This window comes from Calypte anna, chromosome 14 (assembly GCF_003957555.1).
Source record: "Calypte anna isolate BGI_N300 chromosome 14, bCalAnn1_v1.p, whole genome shotgun sequence".
In the NCBI taxonomy this organism is placed as follows: domain Eukaryota; kingdom Metazoa; phylum Chordata; class Aves; order Apodiformes; family Trochilidae; genus Calypte; species Calypte anna.
Window position 1 is genome coordinate 13,595,722 of NC_044260.1, and position 20,729 is coordinate 13,616,450.

The 20,729-nt window shown below is 36.1% G+C and overlaps 1 protein-coding gene across 1 annotated transcript in view; it reads right to left on the reverse strand.

Annotated features, from left to right (window-relative positions):
- The window catches only part of RBFOX1 (RNA binding fox-1 homolog 1), an 818,832-nt gene that overhangs the window by 375,896 nt on the left and 422,207 nt on the right, over positions 1 to 20,729 (reverse strand). The gene's annotated exons all lie outside the window — the stretch shown is intronic.

Below are 20,729 nucleotides of genomic sequence, written 5' to 3' on the forward strand. Positions count from 1 at the left end.
ATGCTTAAGTACAGCTTAACGTTGCATTCTCAAGATGTCACAGAGATGCTCTCTGAACAGCAGCACTTCCAGAAGATGAGAATAAAAACATCTATTATTTAACTGTAGGGAATCATTTCTATACATAGAGATACATTTAGCTCAATTACACTTCTTCCATGCTGTCCCAAGGAGGAATGTGCTCACTCACATGCTCATAAATTTTCTTCAGCTTTGTAAATGAAGATGACTTCAGTTTTTGGTCTTCAAGACTGTAGCAGTAAAACATACTCTGAAGAAAATATTCTTTTTTAAGTGGTCAGAGGAAGATAAGTAAGCAGAGTGCTGCAAAATGCATTTGAGTGTATTTCAGGCATTAAACCAATAAGTATATTGCACAAAAAACCAACTGGAAAATCATATTTTAATATTAGAACAAGAAATAATAAAATTCTGTTTCTCAGAGTGTTATCTCACATTCTGAAAACAACAGAAGCTTCAAAACACTCTACAAAGAACAATTCTCAGTATTTATTAAAAGATAAATATAATTCAAACCAGGAGCTCTTAAGATTCATTTGTATTGAGTTTTAAGCTCCAAAATAAAAAAAAGAAATTAAAATATTATTTAAAATACTATAAAAATAGACATTTTAAAAAAATCCATTAAAATCAGTGCTGTAAATCTGAAATGAGAATTAGTTCCCTTTCCTTTAATTGAACCTTACAAACTCAATCAGTGAGGAAAATCAAACATCTACATCCTGAATCTGCTTTAGGAAATGTGAATCCCACATGGCAGTTCAGTTCTCCAATTGCAAAATCTCAATAATTTGTATTGAAGTTTAAGACGTTTTTGGAACATAGGAATTTAATTTGGAAAGACCAAAGCATGTCCATGAATCCCTTCTCTTCAGAATATACACAATATTTAGGGCAATTCTCTCAGTTTCTAAGAGTTACTGTGCAGAAGAGTAACAAGGAATGTTTGGGGGTTTAAAATGTTTTTCTATTAAATAATGTACACTCCACTTGCTATTGTTCTGAAGAAATTAATAGCTAACATCAAGCCAACATCAAGCCTAAAATACCAGTGTGGACTGAAAATCTTTGACCAAAAATCATCTTCATGAACTTTACAGAGTGGAGACAAACTTGCTGAAGCTGAGAATTTACAGTGTTCCCTGACTCTGTGCCTTGGCTCTGGAAACATGTGGGGTTTTTTTCTTCTGAAAAAAAAAAATGTTTTTTTTTTTTCTTCTTTTTCTTTTTTTTTTCCCTTTTATTCCTTTTTTTGGTTTTTTTTTTTAAGTACATTATAATTCCTTGGAGGATAAAAGTAACACAGCTGAGTCTATGGCTTTCCTTAGATAACTTCAAGTTTTATTCCAGTCCATTGTTATGAAAATCTGGGCTTATTTAAAGCAGTCTGTATGAATATGGGATGCACTTTCCATTTTTTGTCTAACTCCCTGGTTATGCAACACTGCTGCAAAAAGAGTAGGCAGACCCAAGACATCTCCTGGTTACAAAGACAGCAGCTTAGACAATTAATTGAGACAAGGGAGAGGAAAGAGAGAGAGAAAACCACAAGAAGCCCAAACCAGGAGGTGCCCTGAGGCTCAAGATGAGAGTTGGTCAAGATGAGAAGTCAAGACTCAAGTATCACCTCCAAGAGGGGTGAATCTCTCCAAAATCCCCACCCAGTGTCCCAGTCTCTCCTGGAATCCTGGTTTGAATCCTCTGAATTAGATTAACTGCTCTCATTATTCAAATAAATTTAGCTTAATGACCTGCCATTACATGATTAACTTGGAAATTCAGAAAGAAAGCACCATGTTTCTTTAAATGGACCTTAAATTTCAAATGTCTCTGACTGTCATGAAAACCCAGTTTTATTGCCATTTAAGTTATTCAGAATCAATACCAGGCATTAGCTATAGATAGCCAGCTTATGAAGACACAAATATCCCAAAGCTGCCTTTTTAATATTGAATAATTGCATATTGTTCTAAAAATACCAGGCTATTTGCTATGAATCACTCAGAAACCAGTATTTCTTTTTTGCACAAGCTATAAAAGAAGAAAAATGGACTGGTAAATTTGTGCTAAAGCTCATTTCCCCACTTCAATTATTGGATTTTCCAAGTTTTGATGCATATTATTTATATTCATGCACCTCCAGTCAGAGGGAGTGAAACCTGTACTTGTGATTCCACAGACAGAATGTAGTAGGAAACTTTTCAGGTCAAGTATTAGCTCAGGGTAGAACAAAGAATTAAAAAAAAAACACATAACACACATAAAAAAAAACCCCAAAACCAAACAAACAACAAAGGGGAAAAAAAAAAACAAACTTGAAAAGATGAAATTAATGAAAAATGCATACTATGGTAAGCAACAATTCTCAATTGTGATTTAAAAATAACTTCAGTAGTGTTGCTGCTTCAGAGTTTATTTCTCTATCTCTAGCAAGAAGTATCAGGAGGAGAGTCCTTGGGTTTTTTTGCCATTAATATAGCCCAACACAGCACAATCTGCTTTTATATGAAGGGATTTTCAGGCTTTAATGACATTCTAGCCCATCCTGATATTTGTAAGCCCTCCAAGGAGCACATGCTGGCTATTAGCCACCCATCCTGGCAGCCACCTGAGCACAAAATATCAAAATACAACTGTTTAATTCAAATATATTTTACTGATTTCCTCTCTCTGTCAACACTGATCAAGAAGTGGCTCTCCAAACTCTTCCTGCCTCTTGAGATTTCCCTGGGTATCACTCAGCACACGGTTCCTTTGTGGGCAGCAAAAAACTCTGTTCATGGGAAGAGTTTCTCCTTCTGCATCATGCATGAGATGGATGGTTAATAAATTAGAAAACAGCAGAGGGTAATCAAGAGCTCTTCACTACTCAGAGCAGCAGGATTTTCAAAGGAATACAGTTAGATACTGAACTGGAGCACTTCCCAAGGCAACTTCAGCTTAAATAACTGGGCTGTGGGATACCTATAAATAGTCAGCTAAAACCCATCTCTGAGCAGAGTTTTTCCTTCTCTTTTGAGGAAACACAGACAAGAAATATCTTATGTAGCATATATTACATGAAATAAATATTTTATATAATTAGATATTATATTGTTATACATATTTTTTGTCAGTTAAAGACAAAGTCAGATAGTGCTTGAGATCACAGGAAGAAACAGCTAGTGGATATAATCCTTCACCACAAAAAAAAAAAAAAAGAAAAAAAAAAAGAAAAAAGAAAAAGGGAAAAAACAAAAAGAAGAAAAAGAAAAAGAAAAGGAAGAAAAGAGGAAAGAAAAAGAAAAAATAAAGAAAAAAAATAGAGAAAAAAGGAAAAAAAGAAAAAAGAAAGAAGAAAAAGAAAAAGATAAAGAGGAAAAAGAAAAGAGAAAAAAGAAAAAAGGGGGAAAAGGAAAAAGAAAAGAAAAAAAAAAAAAAAAAAAAAAAAAAAAGGAATAAAGAATAGGAGGGGACAGAGGAAAAGCATCACTCAAGTCTAACATTGTGAAGATGCAAAATCCACCATAGGAAAACCTTATTTTTGCATTAAACTCTGCTTTTACTTTTTATCACTGCTCCATAAGATCCACCACATCTGGGACCAGACTTAAAACCTGATAAGAAACATTAAAACAGCTTTAACTCAGTCAAGTCCCATCACCACTGGTGGGTAACACACTCTGGGAACAAAGTCACTTCCATTTAGGAATGCAACTTCAGGCACTCTACTTTGATAACTTTGGTCTCAGAGTTTCAGCTGTATGCAGAGCTCTGGTATTCAATATATTTGGCACTTATTCAAAATCTAGACTGCATTTATTAAATCAAGTCACTTATTACAAAGTTTCTCCCACATTCTCCCAGCCCACTCCTGTTCTAAACTTTTAGGCTGGAGATTATTTCAAAGACAGCTCCATATGGATGATTTATATTTTTTTTCCTATCTAACCCTCTAATAAAAATGGCATTAAGAAGATACAGTTTTCACAAAGAAATAATGAAAAAAAAATCATTATTGTGCAAAGATAGTGGCAGTAAAACAAATATCTGCATTGAAATGCAAACAGGGCTTTACAAGTTTTGCAGAAGCAAATTGTCCTTGAGAAGAAATAAAGTCCAACTGCTTGTGGTGCCCCACAGATGGTGAACCAGCAACTGCTGGTGTTTTAAAAAGAGAAATGACAAGGCTTTAAAGAAAAAAAAAGTTGGTTTGGGAAACATCTCAACAGAGCCATCCAGCAAGGATTTCTGTGGGATGCTTTGTGTGCCAGCTGTAGGACTGCTCTGGGCTTCCAGAGGATGCCAAACAACTTCCCCATAAAAGCACAAATCCTTCACTGAATGGAAGATTTCAGTTCCTTAGGTGTAACACAGGACTACAGCCAGGGTTTTATAAAGCAAATTTGAATAAAATAAGTCTTAAAGGATATTAAAAATAATAACATTAACAATAAAACACCTTAAGAGACCTTACTAAAATATTGCAATTGAGCAGGCAGGATCAAGGGGCAAAGGACTATTGCCATTCCCTCTGGGATGAGCTTTCAGCCTCTGAATATTACCATTCTTCAGTTTTGTGGCTGGTTTTGTGAGAATTACAGCAATTATAAACCATTAAAACTTCAAAGTAGGTTACATGGAATCATGAGGCTGCTTTAATTGAACCTGAAATTTCCTGCTAATAGCTTTGCCCAATAGCAAAAACAAAACTCCAAAGAATAAACTGACTGTAAAACTCATTCTCCTCCTACAATCTGTCTGCACTACATTTGTACTTCTCCTCTCAGCCAACAATCACAATTTTACCCACAAGCCAAGCAAGAGTAGTAGCTTGGAATGGTAAAAAATGTCCCCCAAAATGATATGTGCTATTACAAACCATACTTTTTGCCCACTGTTCATTTGAATTTCACAGTAATATACTGAGAAATGCAAAATACAACTTAGAAGCATGTATTCCAAATCAGCTTGATTCCTCTGTATAAAGACACAGACCTGAATATTGGGGTTAAAAGAGAGATAAAAACATGATGAACTACACACATACATGAAGTCTGCTTCATGTCATCAGTGCTATTTAAAAAAAAGAATATCTTCTATAAAGCTGATGAAAGAATGGAATAAATTGCACCCCACATTTCAATAGTTAGAATGCCTCCATTATCACAGATTATTTTGAATACTCTGAAAATCAAAGATACAAATTTTGGAAGTTCTGATTATTTTCTAGTTAAAAAAAAAAAAGCAAGGAAAGAACAGCTAAAAATAATGAAGGTGTTAAGAAATCATGTGGTACGGATGTTAGTTCCTTATTTTAAAAAGCTATTTTTAAGAGCAGAACCTTTCATGGTAAAGAAAATGTTGGACTTGCTTCCAATAACAATAAAAAGAAAGAAATTGAGTGCCCCCTCCTGGACTGGTAAAACCAAGTTTTCTCTAAACTCTCAGGAAATTACAGGGCTTATGTTCTTTTATTAGTTAATACAGATACTCCACCCATGTGTAGAGTTGGCAGAATAAGTGACAACTTTGGATGACTGCTAGAAGTTAAAATTCCCAGGATTCAGCACAGGATGCTAAGGTTGTGATCAGATTATTTCCTCAGGATTTTCCTAATGATGACTCTGGCCTTTCATTTCTATTGTGCATAACACTCACATAATTGCAGACTCTCCAAATACAGGAGAAAAATAATACCCACTTTATTAATCTCAGCAAAATACATTTTAAAATTATAAGCCTCTGAAGTTATCACCACATAAAATGCTTTGGGCTTCAAAAGGGAAAAACACTTTACTATTATCTGCTGGGATATGATCCTGACTGTGTTATTAAGTTTAATCAACTGTATTATGAAATAAGAAATACTTCACAGAATATTCCCTAAGTATAATATATAAGAAGGTGTAGATAGTCATCAAAAAAATCCTGCTCATTTCTCAGGCTGTTAGCCATACAATACAAAATATGATTTCAGAGGTACACACTTGGCTTCTGTTCGTCATCAAGAAGGATGTGTGCTTTGGAAGGTGGCATGCATGTGGGTTTCAGCTGTAGGAAGAATACTTAGTAAGAATATTGAAAATAAAACAAGCATGTATAGAAGCCAGTCTTACAAAGGGGGCTTATCACAACACAGCAAAAAAAAAAAAAAAAAAAAAAACCACACACAAAAAAAAAAAAAAAAAAAAAAAAAAAACACAAAAAAAAAAAAAAAACCCAAAATGAACTGATAACAGGATCTGACATCATATAAAAAACCACAAATTAATTGTAGATTTCAAAACAAAGACACAGGAAAAATTCTAATAAAAATATCTGTCCTGGTTATTCTTTCTCAGCCCATGCAAACAGCAATCTTCTGTGTTCATATTTTCCTTTGGACTTTCACAAAGCCCACAGGAATTCCCTTCTCTAAATGGTTCTGCAAAGTCTTTCCAAGATATCAGCAATCAAGTATCACGATGGCTTAGAGAGGGAGGAAGGTACGAGGGGGAGAAATGCACGTAGGGAGGCACTTGGCATCTCCTTTGACACTTACCATCCAGGAGCTTACTTACACTTTTTATTCTACCTGTTGAAATCACCCATAAAAAGTCAGTCTGACAATTTTGGAAGCTAATTCCTCTTCATTTGAAATAAACCTTACATTGCATGTAGCATTAAATGGATTTGTCTATGCAGTAGCTGTGGAAGTGCCAGCTGCATGTTTCTAACTGCTGATAGGAAATCCAAGCAACATTCAATTTTCCTGCATAATGAAGAGTGGAAAAATGATCTGCTATTTCAAATCCAGTTTGGGATGACAGACACTGATTTGCTTTCATCAGGCTGATGTTAAATGGTGTTGTAGAGTTGAAGTGATGAGTTTTCTCCTAAATGTGAATTTCCATATTTTAACTTTTTCTGGTTGTTTTTTTGGTTTTTATTAAGTCTTTTCTAAGCATTCGCTGGGAACAATTTCACTTCTTTTCATGAAGTGTGGAGTAAAAACTGAAATGTAAAGATATTTCTAGAGGGAATTATGAAATTCAGCTACTCTACTGTGGCCTGTGACTTTAAATAGATACGTTTGGGATAATCCAGAGACCAATTACAGAATCTGCCAGAGATTTACAGTCACCTCATCTTTCCCTTCCTTGTGCTGATGCATTCCTTGGATTGCATTGCCTTGGAGTTAAGGAGGGACACAGGCCAGGAGATTTTCAGTATCTACCAGCTACCAATTTGCTCCACATGGCAATGATCAAGTGCCAGAGGAAGGTCAAAGCAGTTGTCCAGCAAGCCAGCTTTCCATACCTTCATACACCTAAGCAAGGGAGTCAAAATTCTTTTGTCTGCTTAATTAAGTTTTGTGTATACTAGAGGCTTGATTTTTAATTCAAACCAGTTGCAAAGATAGTACCTTGAGGATGTAACACACTCATCAGGAATTGCTAAGGTATTGCTGAGAATATGAAGTCTGATTTATACTGTCTGCCTCCAGATCAGGAGGTATGAGACATGAGAATGTAAATGTAAAATTGACTGTAAAATATGTCAGGCTGAAGTGAAATTCTGAGAATTTTTTTTTTTAAATTCCAAGTTTTCAGGATTGAAGCAAAAGAATTTCAAGGTTTAAAAGTTAGATAATTCTATCTGGTGATTTTACTGTATTGTGCTACTCCAAAAAGGAGGGTGGGTGGATGGATTGATGTTTGACCAGGACATTAAATGGTCCAGTCAGGATCCCACACATGACACAGAATGCTCAAACCACACCTTATAACAAGATTTCTGTATTCTATTCAACCATGGTTTTGAAGGTGCAAAACCACTCTACACAACACATGCTAAGCCACTATTAGAAACGTAAATGAACAACCAGAAAAGCACCTATTCAAAACTATGAGGTAGAATATCCAGATGTAAATTTTAAGGCTTAATTTTAAAGTCTTCCTGTTTTCTACACACTAAAAAACTTGTGTCAGCAACAGCAGTAAGATTCCATGCCATGGGGAGCCAGGAAGTCCTAATCCAGAGAAGACTCTTACTTAATCAGTGCCCTAACACATTGAAAAGGTTTGAGAACCCACGTGCTGTGCAGTCCACCAGCAATTTTTTTTAGCAGATAAGAAACTTGGCAGATGTTTAAGTAATTAAAATAATATCCAATTAGTGTCTCTTTCTCTAATCTCCCTTTTTCCTTCTCCTTTTTCCCCCCCCCCAAATACATTATTTGATGCCTTTTCACATCAGGTTAAAGAACTCCACTTTCATACTACACAAAGCATATTAGGGAAAAGGAAAATACAGACTAAACACACTTTGGGTTGCAAAGGGAAAGATAACCTAGCTTACTCTTTGGATGGATCACAACATCACTTAATTTCAAGAGTCTTACCTGTTTGTATTAAGGGATTAAAGTATTGTGAATCCGCTCCAATTTATAACTCTAACATAAAATACAAGCAAGTTGTAACCACTAAATCTTTTTTTCTGAAGCAACAGAACCTATACTGCAAGATTTAAAATTTATCTATATTGACATTAAAGAGCTTCATATTTAAAATATTACAGAGATGAAGACTGCCTGTCCTGGATTGTTTACTTTGGGGATAACAACAGCCACATTAAGTACAATTTAAAGCTTCCAGCAGGAGACTGGGAATCAGTAGATGCAAATAATGAGTAATCCCACTTGGACCATGAGAGAGCTGGAGGTCTGGAGGCAATTCACTAGGTTTCCCATCTCTCATGTCTCTGGAGGGAGCAGGAAACACCACACACCTACCTACCACAGGTTAATTTCTTCTATATATGGAGGGGTTGCCACAAATTTCCTATTCAGATGCTAAAAATAATTACACTGATATTTTGAAGCCATGGCAGTGGGTTTCCACTTGTGCAGTATTTTAAACATAGGGTCCTAAGATGTTCCCTTTGTTGAAACAATTTACTGACTTTCAGTAAAGCACTTTTAGGATACTTTTGATCCCATTTCCATGACACAGGCTATACTATTTTAGATAGAATAATTAAGAACAAAATGGGAAGAAAAACTATTTTAAAATCTTCAGAAAGGAACCAGTCACTGTTCCACTGATGTTTGTCTACAGGTACTACAGGAGCATCCAAGTGAGAAGAATTACCAGAGAATCAAAGGAATTTGTGGCATAATAAATAATTAAAATTTTTTTCCTATCATTTCTCAAGGCTCTTAAGAAGCAAGGACGTGCAACCAACTGGGTTAGAGAAATTAATCCCTTCACACAGCTGGTAAAAAAGTCTGAGCACAGCTAATGTGCTGGGGAAGGCGTATTTGAGAAGGTATAATTATACTAATGATTTATTGAATGTTTGATTAATTGGAAATTAAGTGGATGCACAGTGGCACAATTGTCACAGCAAATCGTTCAGTTGTTTGGTTAAAATATGCTCAGTCTCCCTTCTGCAAAGCAATTAAGAACACCCTAAATCACAAAAATGAATTATCTGGGCAGAATTATCTGATGGAATGATACTCTTCAACACAAACGAAGACCTGTGAACAAACTATCCTAACAAGATGGGAATTCATGAATATGTGAACTTAGAACATGGCTACCTTACAGTCCTCATGGAAACAAAGCTTTATATGGCCCTCCTGAGTTCCTGAGACATAATGTGGGAAAGATCTACAGAATTCTTGGAATAAAGTCCAAATGGACAATCTAGAAGGCAGCCTAGAAACCTCTGGAACAGGCTCACATTGCAAATGATTAATGTTAATTAATCATTAACAATTAATGTTGTTAACAAAGCTATATCCCAAATAAATCTTTGATTTCATGGTTTGAAAGAGCATTTCTTTAGAGTAACTTCACTGAGAAGCCCTACTATTGCCTTAACCAATTTTTTTCCAAGTAACAGTTACAGAATCTGCCTAAATAAAATATACAAACCAAGTGACACACAAGACAATTGCTTACTACCTGCTGACTGATTTCCAGCCCATCCCCAAGCCATGGTGCCCTCTGACCAGCTGCCCCCAGTTTATATACTGGGCAGGGAGTCATATGGGATGGAATTCCCTTTCCACTTGCTTGGCCTTGCTGTGTACCCTCCTTGGGTCCAACCTTCTTGGGGCCTCAGCCTGAACTGCAGCACTAGGAGCTCAAAGTCTTTGACTTAGCATGGATGCTGTTTAGGAACAGCTAAAACATCAGTTTCTCATCCTAAATCCAAAGCACAGCATTATCCCAGCTACCAGGAATAAAAATAACTTTACTCCAGCCAAAAGCTGGGCACAAGTCAGCTTCAGTTCAAAATGACAGTGCTGGAGCTGCAGGCTCAGCTTGGCACATGTAACCTTGCTGTTCCCTGCCTTATTTTGACCAATCTTTACCACTTGGATGCAGAATTTGTCTCAAATAGCTTTTGAAAAATGCAATTAATAAAGCCAAGTCTTTTAATAACTGGGATATTATCAAAAGACTAAGATTATATAATGCAAAGCTGGAATCAGAACATGCAAATGAAGAATCAGAGTGCAGTAGGTAATTATCAGATAATAGGGTTACTATTCTTATCACCTGAAGTATTTGGTGAGGCTGTTAAGAAAATCTTACAAGAGAACAGTAAGCCTCCAGCTAGTTCCTGGAACAGAATTCTTGAGGAGTTCTATAAAAACCAAACACAGTCCTTACCAGTAATCTTGATCAGTGTAAGTGAGCCTGTCAGGACATGGATCAGCACACCACAGGCACACTGAAAACCCAAACTAAAATCAGGAGCAGTAATTTAGCTTGTAGATGCAGAGAAAAAAAAATAGGTTTACATGAGTGGGACAGTGGTGGTGTCAGCTTTGCAAGGCCCAGCACGGGGGACACTGCTCTTTTTTTAATGTTTCTGCTTAAATTTCTGCATATTTCTGTGTGACAGCTGAATCACAGTTACCTGAACAAGCCATTTTCTGTATAACACTGCATTTCTTTTTTTAAGGTCGTCTGTAGATAGAAAAAAATCTTTATTAATACAAACCAAGCAGTTCTGCCTAATTAGTAATCACATCCACGAGTTAAAAGGACCTATCTGAAGATTTTCATGTCAAATCATGGTCCTCTTTTCCCACAAGACTCTAAGTCACGATGCCAACCATATTTTTAGTTAAGAAACAGTATTTTTAGTTAAAGCACAGAGTTTTATTAAGCCATCCTCTAAACAGGATTATTGTGCTATCTACTGATTTTTTTTCTCATTTGGGGATGAGTAGTAGCCCTACAAGCTCATTGAAACTAAAGAAAGGTCTGAAGAGAGATCAAGTGGGCTGCAGCCAAAGACATCCAAGCTCTCTCTAAATTTGAATAGCTCCTTCACTAATACTTGAAAACACTTCTAGTGTAACCACAGTCAAATGTATGGCACTTAACAGAGTCAAGTGTAGAGCAACTCTATAACATCACACTGCTCCTTCTTCCCCACACAGTGGTAGAGTCCTCTGATCCTGATTAACAGAAAAGCTTAATTAAAATAAAATTAGCACTCTTTGGCTTCCCCGCTGTCCTCCCTGCTGTGAAAATCCAGTGGTACACCAACTTGTAATTACCAAATTGACTTATTTAAAATTGTGTTCTTTGAATTGCCATTTATCATAATTTGTTCTCCAGCCAATCTGGCTTTTTGCCATTCCAACAATACCCCCCTTCTATCCAGATAAAAGACAACCATTGCTGAGCTCCAAATAGTCTACCAAGCAGTTTAAATATTGCTTATGGGTTCATGTAACCTTGCCATCCTAAAACCCCATGTATAATTGATATTAAAATACCAAAACAAACAAACAAACAAAAAAATGGCACATCCATATAGTAAGCTATTAAAAAAGAAATCCTGCAAAGTTAGAAGTACTGTAGGAACCCTGTAAATGAGAAGCTGGCAAAACAATGAGCAACTGATTCACCACACTAGTTTTTCTGAATCACTTACTGACAAGAAAACAAAGAAGAAAAGCTGATTGAAAAGAGGTTGACAGAAAACAAGGAACAGCCAGGACGTCAAGTTTTAATTCCTTTGTAACACACCAGTTGTTACAACCATTTAATAATTAAACTGTGGTAGGGAACAAATAGTACTCAGAACTCATGCAAACTTTTTTTTTTTTTTTTTTTTAATGTATGGATAGTAGAAGGTGAATCAACGTGGCACAGACACCTAAAAATACAGTAGTAGTGGTGGGGAAGATGCTATAGCAGCTTTTTTTTGTTTCAGGTTATGCCAAGTGCCTAGGAGACTTAGTAAATGAGGGATCAGTGCTGGAATGTGGAACACACTTCTTGAGATACTGCAGCTCAAAGCATCCTGGTGCCAATTGTTGCAGTGCTGAGAGGGCCTGCTGCTTGCCACCAGGCAGAAAGGTTTCATTAACCAACCCCCAGGATTTCTTCTTAACGATGTTTTTGACATTTACACAACATTTTTCATTACCCCACAGAAAAACAAGGGGGGAAAAGAATAAAGGATCTCTCATTTACCAGACCATCATTTAAAAAAGACTGAGCTGGCTTTATGAAAGCTTTTTCAGGCAGTCATTTTTGATTTAGTGCAGCATTCTAATCAGCAAAGAACTCCGTGCATTTTTAGACTTTGTAGTTTATACAGGGAATCATTAGAAAAGAGCATTCCCCAGATTTTATGTTTTATTAACGGGGGGAAAAAATTGAAAAGTCTTACCTCAGTCTTGGTGGGGATTTCCAGCACCTAGAGGGCTAAAATCTTTTCCAGTGTAAATATATATGTTACTACACATGTACATTAACATCATTGACACAGATAAGAAAACTGCACATAATAAGTATCATCATAAGCTTGTGCAGAAGCCACTGTTTCGTGTCTTTTTCTGTAAGATAAAGCCCCTGATAGAACACTGAATCTCTGTCTGCTTGTTTATTTAATAGGTAGTTAATACCACTGGATTACTTTCATTCATTGTGAAAAACGTTTTAGTATTCTTAAGCACTTACTATACTAATAGAAAAAGCAATTAAGAATAACTTATTTTGAAGTTCATAGAATCATAGAATTGGCTGGGTTGGAAGGGACCTCAGAGATCATCGAGTCCAACCCTTAAAGTTATAAATTTAAAGTTATAAATTGTAACTCCACAATGCACACTTCCACTCCTGTACAGACTCACTTCTGTACAGACATTTGAGGTAACATCCATACATAAAAATCCCCACTAAGTCCATATTGAAATTATATTGGCAGTTGATTCAAGCTTCATTAGACCTTAATCAATTTATTAAGTAGAAAACACTGTGACTTTACATTTTATGTCTTCAAAGAGCACTCTTGAAAAAGGGATGACACATAATACTACATTTACTCTGCTTTTTCACAGATTCTTATCATGAAGCACAAAACAAAAATCAGCCTGATGTGATAGAAGCAACAGGCAGAAGCTGTGAATAAACAAGAGCATTGCCAAGGATGTTACAATGTGTACTGAGAAAATAGAGGAGGAAAACCCAGTGTTAAAAACACATCCAAACTAAAACAACCCAAACAAACAAACCCCCAAGAAGCCCACAGCCAAGGCAAACAATGAGAGAAGTTGCAAATTCTATGCCTTTTTGTACTAATGTATAGATTTCATAGGGTAGGGCCACAGATCAATGTGTGCTAATCAGAGAGCTGGACAGGCAATCATTATAACCAGTCTAGGTAGATTACACACAGACTCCTATTAACAAGGCATTAACCAAGTAAATGTAAAACTTTCAATTTCTGGAAGAATTTACTCTTCAGGTGTGTATGGAATCAGGCTGGATATCATTAATGTATCTATCAACTACAAGCTAAACACCAGACCTGGAAACAGTGATTAAGTAATAGCACATGTTGTCTTTGCTCATTCTGAACAGAAATACATAAATAAAATGTAATTCTCAAGACATATAATTCCTGCTCTGATCCTCTTCCCTCTAACAAATTAACCTCATGCAAATAATACTTAAATGGCATCAAGAGTTTGTGGGAAAAAGGAGGAGGGAGTTGAAAACAAAGTGCTGAAGTGTCTGTCACATGCAAGCCCCTTGGAATCTAAAAGTGCTCTCATTTTAGGCTGGTGTGTAACAAAACAGTGTTTAGGGAAGTTTCCAGGTGCCAGTCTGAAAAGTAAACAGTATTTTCAAATGCTTTAGGGTGATTTCATCTCTCCATTGCTTGGTTCTGGTGCAAAGCAGAGAGGAAGAGCAGTTGTGATGGATTTTATGCAACCTCCAAACATCAAACTACAGTTTTAAGAATTTCAGTCTAGTACAGTGATTTTTGATTGGAAGATTTACCTTATTTCTATCCTCAAGAAACAGCAGAAAAGTAGAAAGAGCAGGTTGAGAGAAACCATTAAAATATTTAATGTATTTGCTGTGCAAGATGCCCACATAAATAGATTTAATTAAGAGTTCACCAATTAAACAATAGACAGTCAGTAGAAAAAATTTTGGAGTAGAAATTATTTTGGAGTTGTTTCAGATCTAAAACCCAGCAAGATCAGCACACAGCCAAGTCCTATAGCAGAGAATGTTAACTAGTTTTTCTGTCGAGGATGAGCAAGCCTTAAAATTCTTTAGAAGTTATTAGAAGTTGCTGGGGGGAGGAGTAATAATAAAAAAAACATTGATAAAGCAGAAAGGTTTTACTAACTGACTGTATTTTTTTTTTTAGCCTACACTGCCATCTCCTGGTTACAGAAGCTGTGTCATCACATTATACCAACACACAAGCAGCTAAGGTAAACATTTAAATCTATATAAAAAGAAAAAACCCAACCTGAATACCATGCCCAATTGTAGTCATCAAATATAGTGAGGATATTTTTAGAATTTATATAGAAATGAAGATCTAGTTAGCAGAAATAAAGCAATATATGCATACATGAGGGAAATAGGGCAAATACACACCAGCAATATCATAAAAGCAAACAAGATTTTGGTTGCAAAGGCACAGATTTTCAGGAGGTAGCAGAACCAGTGTTGTAACTGATGAACTAAGGCACAGAGAATGTTTGCCAGGAAAATAACCTACCTAAGGAGTTAATGTAACTTCTACGAGTTAGTGCAGTAAGGTTTTACTTCCCACTGCATTGTTTTCTTATGACATTCACTGGCTCTTTCTGTTCAGGAAAAGATGACAGAGAAGCAGGGCTGTATGAAACAAACATACCAAACAAATCTGTTGAAATAGATGTATTGGATTTCAGACACTACACATGTGAAAAAACCAAACCCAGCTCTGTTCCTTCATCTTCAACTGTTATCAAGTCATGAAAGGGAAACTAGCAGAGGTCAGAATTTTATTTTTTTTAATGGCATTGCTTTTAAATGGCAGAATCCCTGGTTCTCCAACTGTAATCAGCAAGAAGGAATTTTTAGCTGAACTGTGCAAACTTGCTTATTACATAAAGCACATAAAGTTTATATCAAAAACAAAGTCTCTACATCATACATCAAGTGAACGGACAAGAAAAAATACCAGATTAAAAAATTAAAATATAAAAAATGAAATCCACTAACAATTTATAAAAAAGAAATCCATTAATCCCATTTACTCATTACGTAGGAACCACAGTATTTCAAAGACAACAGAAACAGGCACAAATACTCAACTGTCCAAATACCAATACTTATTTAAGCCTAAGTGCCCTGGTGATAATAAGCTTCACTAGAGGAAAGGACATTCTACAGCAGTGTTGAAGAAGTGGTTCTGAAATAACTGAATGAGCAAGTCCAGATCAAACTTCCCAGTACCAGCCATCCAGGCAGCTGCAAAAAGCCATATAGTGCTACAGAGAAAAGCTTTACCTGGCAAGAGACTCCATACAACATTAAAAGACAAAGTGGAGTCACTGAGGAATGAATTGGATTACTGGATAGGAGCATATTCTTGCATGTGTTCAAGCTACTGGGAAAGCAATAGAGCCAGCAGGTATAAAAAAGGCCTTCCAAATGTCTGCTTACCCTTTCAAGATCCAATCGTAGCCATCCTGTTAATCAGGTTGGATTACATCCCAGATATTAATTTGGCAAACCAAACAATGCTCTGATTCAGCCTGTCTCCTCCAAATATGCTGAAAACAATCTGCCACTGATAATCTCACCACGAGTGTACCCCTGGAAAGCCATCTGATCAGTTTAGGCCTAAATGATAGTAGAAATCTAAACTCATATACAATTTACAGAAGGCTTTCCCTGTTCCTTAATAGCCTGTGAACTCCTCTGCTTCCCACAAAAGTGCTGAAACATTGGCAGTGAAGGGAGAAAATTCAAGAGTCATGGACTCCTTTCAAATCTATATTATTATATGTACTATATATATATATACAAATACATGTATGAACAAAAAGCTGGTGGCTTAGTAGCTGAAAGCACAGCTTTCTGGGCAGGGGGATGCTGCACTGCTGCTGCCATGCATTTCTCTAAACAGTTTAAGCAACCTGAGCCTTTTTAATAGATTTTCCCTAAGCCAGTGTTGACAACAGAGCAGAATTTGGGTTTCCCTAAACTGCATCTTCCACAGCATCAAGGCCTTTTCCTTCATTATGCATCCAACTCTACATCCCCTCCCCAGGGAGGTTAGTGGCAGGGAAGAGGCAGGCAAGAGTTGGCAGGCAAGAGAGGCCAGAGCTGGCACAGCTGATCCAAACTGGCCAAACTGGAATATTCTTCACCAGGAAATAAAACCAGCAATAAAAGTAGGGCAGGGGAAGAAGGCAGAGGGTATAGATGGCAAGCAGGCAAGCACATGTGTGTATTTCAGGACATCCACATTTCTGGGTATCAGGATGCTTGTGAGAGGTGGCAAGTCCCTGCATCACCTGTCATTTTCATTTGGTGGTTGATTTTTTAATTATTATTCTCCTCACCTAATAAACTTTCTTTTAGCCCACGAGTTTAATTGCTTTTGTGTTTCCTATGTTCTCTCCAACCATACTGGGCAGGTGGAAGTGAGCAAGGAGCTGTGGGTGTATTTAGCTGGGGGTCTGGGTCCACACACTACAAGGTATTATCAGGTCCTTTGGTTTCCTCCTGTTGAACACAACCCATACTTTATTTGGAATCAATGTTTTCAGAGGGTCTCAATTCCTCTAAAAAAAAAATACCCACAGCAAGGCAAGGCCTCTAACAACACATCCCAGATTTATTACCTCAAGATAGACAGAGACAAGGAAAAAAATTCTTTATTTATCTTAAGGGTCATCAACCCATGTACCTGCTCTTTAAGGAGGTTTCTCATCTTCCAAAACTTTGAATTAACCACATACTTTGTATGTATTTATAAATTACAATTTGTATATTTATTTTATCTGTTAAAAAACTGAAAAAGAAAACTCAGCAAGTGTTCTATTAATGCTGTTCTGATAAGTTTAATCAGATAATATGCAATCTTTGTACCACTTAATATATGAAATGCTCTCCTGCAATTTTAAAGAAGGAAAACCCAAACCTATTGCCTAGAACTGAGGAACAGAAAATGAATGGAAAAGATCTCTGTACCTCAGTTTAATGAAACAACACCTGGAAGATTGCTAATCTAATAAAGAGCACATCAACAAAGCTGATACATAACAGAAGTACATATTTTCTAAATGTTGCCATCTGGGAGCTTTATGCAAGAATAAATACTCTTATTGGCTGAATAAATTCTCTGATTCTCTCCAAGTGCAGAACACTAAGTGGCTTCCCACAGTGGCCTCATTATAGAAAGTTCTCTTAGGAGTTATTCTGCTGAGTATTTCTGCTCCATATCCTGGCAAGCATTGACCTACTCCATTTATTGTCATCATAGTTAGATTACACCTGGCTTAATGAACTGATTAGGCTTTTTTCCCCAACAAAGAAGGCACATTCTGAGCTACAATAAATGAAGGCAATAAGGACAGCTTATAACAAAGGTTTAATTTGAATACCCAGCACTTTAACATCAAGGCTAAGTGTTTAAGCATGCAAAACCACTTCTTTCCCTTCCCCCTCACCTGCTCCCAAAACTGACCTGAACTTGAAAGTTTTTAACCAGTTGAAATTTTGAACTATTACATCCAAGACTTCCAACATACAGGTATTTTCCCAGGCCCTCCCTAAAAATTCCAGACTATTATAACAGGTGGTGACTAAGAACATGAAGCAAAATGGGTTTTTAATTGCTAAATCGTTTAATGATTGACATTCTATAAATTTTATTGCCACATTGTTGAAATTGCAAACTTTATTATATGAGGAAAATTCTACATAAGAGTTAAAAAGAAATCAAAGAAATATAACAAAAGCAAGGTGGGGGGAGTTAGGGTAAGAAAACTTCATAGCAGAGTTTTGGTTTCACTGTGTTGCCATGGAATAATTTGATATGAAAAATACAAATTGAAGAGGAAGCATCCCCCCTCCCTTTTTTTCTCTGTTCATCAATGGCAGAGGACAGGGAGAAACCTTATTTCCACTTTCTTTTATTTTTTTTATTTTCAAAGGTGCTGTTCTATGCAAGTCCCCAGGAGAAAAGAAGGGAGGTAGTGAAGATGACCACAGGAAAACCACAGGAAAAAAAAAAAAATTAAAAAAAAAACTTGAAAGGGAAGATTGTAAAGGAATCTACACTGTATCCCTGTTTGGCAAAATGGCCAATATCCCTATTAGTTCCCTTCAACCACAACCATTTAGTTTGCCTGCAATCATCCAGTTCTATTAGAAAAAGTTAGTAGAAGGAAACCCCAAACAACTGCCAGCACCTTGCAAGAGTAAAACCTCACGCTGAACAACTGAAGAGGCATCAAAACCACGACTCAAGTTCCAAATCATCACATGACAAGCTTCAGAAATCAAGGTATTTTTACCAAAATCACTCTTGCTAAGTTTTAACAGTTTTCTTCCTGTGAAAATTTAGGACTCATATTTCAACATATGTTTATTTGAAAAAGAAAGCTGTTTTCATGATCACATGACTCATTAAACATCAGATATTGTCATCTTCAGAAGGAAGGTTTGAGATCAAAGCCATAAAGAGCTGGGTGTGACAAATACAGAAAAAACCACCAGCTAGGTAGGAAATGAGTTGCTGCTGGCAGTGATAAACACACTTGAGTAATGCATACTAACAGAGGCTGCTTACAACAGAGAGCTGACAACCTGGCCCCTCTTATTCTCAAACCTGAAGGCTTTTATCCTTGCAGAAAACATAAGTAGAATCTCCCAGGAAAAGGTCAGTTGAAGCACCAGTTTAAGGAGAGACAGATAACAGTAGTAAAGTGGTTAGGTTAATTAAAAGCTGGTTTTGAATTTCAAAATCATAATTACAGTTATTAAATTTGAGTTTGTCCTCAGGCAATCCTTTAACCCTGGTTTCATTAATGTCTGCTTCAGAAGTTTGAGAGTAAGAAACTTCAGGAAAACAGGTGGCAAGAAAAGACACCTTGCAGTTTTATATTTTGTTAACTGGGAAAATTTTCCATTAATTACTAATTATATAGTTCATTAGTAGCATATTACATTATGGAAATGCAAATTATTAGACACTAATGATGCTTGTCCTAACTGCAGTAGTTTGTCTTGATTTCAGTATAGATGGAATAAAAATATTTATTTACACAGATCCAGGTTCTATGAATTACATTAGATTCCAAATTTATGCTTTCAATAAACATGAAACCATGAATTATTATTAACCAGGAGTGACATATCTTTATTTGATGATCACAGGTAAAATCTATCCTTGGACTGCAAAGTAAGTCTCCCACTTAAGTTCACAGGAAGCATCAGGCTTGGGATCAAACACAAGGAAAAGATAAAATATATCATGCAACAATAATAGGTATTTATTCCATTTCTTTTTCAAAATACTTCAACAAATTAGCAAAATGAAGAGGCTAAGTTCAGGGACTAGAATAAAGTGCCTGTAATTACTATTGAAGTAGAAATCATCCTATCTTAAAACAAGAGAAAAACAGAGAAAATATTGAAACATAGAACAGTTTGCTGGCAACCAGCTGGTATCTTTGCTAAATGAAAAGGGAGAAGAACACATGGATTAATAAGACTGCACTCAAAAGCTTATCGAGCTCTTGACAACTTTTCCCATTATTCAAGCAATAAAAAGAAGAATAAAGAAATTCAAGAACAAGAAGAAATCTTATTGCCACAAATTGTGTAGTCCTTTGCTAACATAAAGCACTTTCAAACATAAAATTGCAGTGTTTTTGAGCCCTGTGACAAAGCTGATATGGTTTCCAAATTTCAAAAATTATGCTCCACTTGATTTCTTGGTTATTATCCTCCAATAAGCTCGTTCTATTTTACTGATCCTCATCAAAATAAAACATTCACTGTTGACTTAATGCAAGAACTACAACCTGCCTTACTAAAGAAGACTTCAGCAATGAGAGAGCAGTTAGCAGGTGTTTGGTATCTAAGAAACAGAATACTTTCTTTTCTAGTTACATTCACAGTTTAGTATCTGAACTGAATTCTTATCATCTACAGCTCAAAATAATTCCCTCATTTCATTCTTGACAATGAAAACCACTGAAATTCTGAAGAACCTGTATTCATATACCTCCCCCAAACCAATGAATGGTGCTTTTTGAACTACCAATATTTTATATCAGACTTGTATAACACTTTTTCATAAAATTTGAGCTATCAGGGGCAACTAAAGTGCTCTTGAAATAATGCTGCTTAATAAAACCTCATTTTTTGAGCAAAAAGAACCCAAGAACTTCTTCC